Here is a 1,871-nt window from a genome sequence, read left to right as displayed (position 1 = left end):
TACAACCTGAGTACTACAACCTACAGCCTGAGTACTACAGCCTGAGTACTACAACCTACAACCTGAGTACTACAACCTGAGTACTACAACCTGAGTACTACAACCTGAGTACTACAACCTACAGCCTGAGTACTACAACCTACAGCCTGAGTACTACAGCCTGAGTACTACAACCTACAACCTGAGTACTACAACCTGAGTACTACAACCTACAGCCTGAGTACTACAGCCTGAGTACTACAACCTACAACCTGAGTACTACAACCTGAGTACTACAACCTACAGCCTGAGTACTACAACCTGAGTACTACAACCTGAGTACTACAACCTACAGCCTGGGTACTACAAACTGAGTACTACAACCTGAGTACTACAACCTACAGCCTGAGTACTACAACCTGAGTACTACAACCTGAGTACTACAACCTGAGTACCACAACCTGAGTACTACAGCCTGCGTACTACAACCTACAGCCTGCGTACTACAACCTGAGTAGTACAGCCTGAGTACTGCAGCCTGAGTACCACAACCTGAGTACTACAGCCTGCGTACTACAACCTACAGCCTGCGTACTACAACCCGAGTAGTACAGCCTGAGTACTGCAGCCTGAGTACTACAACCTGAGTACTACAACCTGAGTACTACAACCTGAGTAGTACAGGCTGAGTACTACAGCAGTTCTGTTAGAAAGAAGAGTATATAAATATTTCCAGAGTAGTGTACACAGGGCCGTAATATAAAAATATTTGTAGTAAAAATCAGCTGAAGTCTCCAGTTGATTAAAACTAATAAAACTGACAAAATGTAGTTAAACTTATTAAAACAAACCTGTTTTAAAATCAAATTTTCTTCATTATTTTTATATTTTTATCTCATTAAGTAATTTAGTTGAAATTCAAAGTGTTTTAAAAAAATTTAATCCCATTTTTGTTTTATTAAAATGTTTTCACTACATTTTGTCTGAGAAAAACAGAAAAGTTTCTTTGAAAAACCCAGAATATAAAATAAAATAACAGAACAGTTTGTTTTAATCCTCCAACATCTGAACATTTAAAGTTTTGTTTGTTCGTTTTTATTTGTTTAATAAAAACTAATGTTACACACGTGACAGCAGACACACTAACTGAGTGTAACAGTGTTTTTTATTCTGTGAAAACACAAATCAGGCTTTCTTAGTAGTGGCTTTGCTGTGCTGTGATACTGACCACAGCTGAGGGAATTTCAACTGACAACCCTTCAGCTTCCTCTACTGTCGCTCTCATGTGCCACTCCTGCCATCTACTGGCAMAAAGAGGTAYTGCACCTGAATTTATTTGAGTGTGAGTCAGTGCCATACAAAATTAACAATCAAAACACAAGTCATAGAAGTTAAAAACAAATGTTGAGGGGGGTGACTACATAGTTAAATATTCCTGGGTGCCACACTATACTTTACTTTTCCTGCAGTTTTTTACAAATCGCTGTTTGAACACAGTAAATCAGACTGACACTCTTATTTTTTAAATTTTATCTGAAGTAATTTCAGAAAATGGACCGAATGAATGAACAAATAAATAAATAAATAAATAAACAAATAAATGTTTTCAAACTGTTTCTCTGAGATTTTCTGGGTTTTTCACAGATTTAATGACTTGTTTTTTTTATATATTTCTGCTGAATCATGACAGCTGAAGTTTTCAGGTTGTGCACAGAAACATCATGCCATGCTGAAACATGCAGCTGAAACAAGACAAACAGCCGAAGAAAAAAATTAAATCAGCCAAAGCTTCAAAGATTATCCAGCCAAACCGTCTGCTGCAAACAAACCAAGGTGTGTGTGTGTGTGTGTGTGTGTGTGTGTGTGTGTGTGTGTGTGTGTGTGTGTGTGTG

General features: G+C 37.7%; 1 protein-coding gene and 1 long non-coding RNA gene across 3 annotated transcripts in view; both read right to left on the bottom strand.

The window, feature by feature from the left end:
* Positions 1 to 847, bottom strand: part of LOC106527257 (uncharacterized) — a 2,784-nt gene extending 1,937 nt beyond the window's left edge. For both annotated transcript variants that reach the window (XR_001311361.1, XR_001311362.1), the window contains exon 1: positions 21 to 847. This is a non-coding gene — a long non-coding RNA (uncharacterized LOC106527257). The remainder of the gene's footprint in view (positions 1 to 20) is intronic.
* mark3a (MAP/microtubule affinity-regulating kinase 3a) overlaps positions 1 to 1,871 on the bottom strand; it is a gene marked incomplete in the record, with an annotated part of 37,135 nt that overhangs the window by 3,095 nt on the left and 32,169 nt on the right.

Source organism: Austrofundulus limnaeus, unplaced genomic scaffold (genome assembly GCF_001266775.1).
Source record: "Austrofundulus limnaeus strain Quisiro unplaced genomic scaffold, Austrofundulus_limnaeus-1.0 Scaffold318, whole genome shotgun sequence".
NCBI lineage: Eukaryota > Metazoa > Chordata > Actinopteri > Cyprinodontiformes > Rivulidae > Austrofundulus > Austrofundulus limnaeus.
Note: the sequence above shows the minus strand (reverse complement) of the source record. Positions and strands in the feature narration are given on the sequence as shown.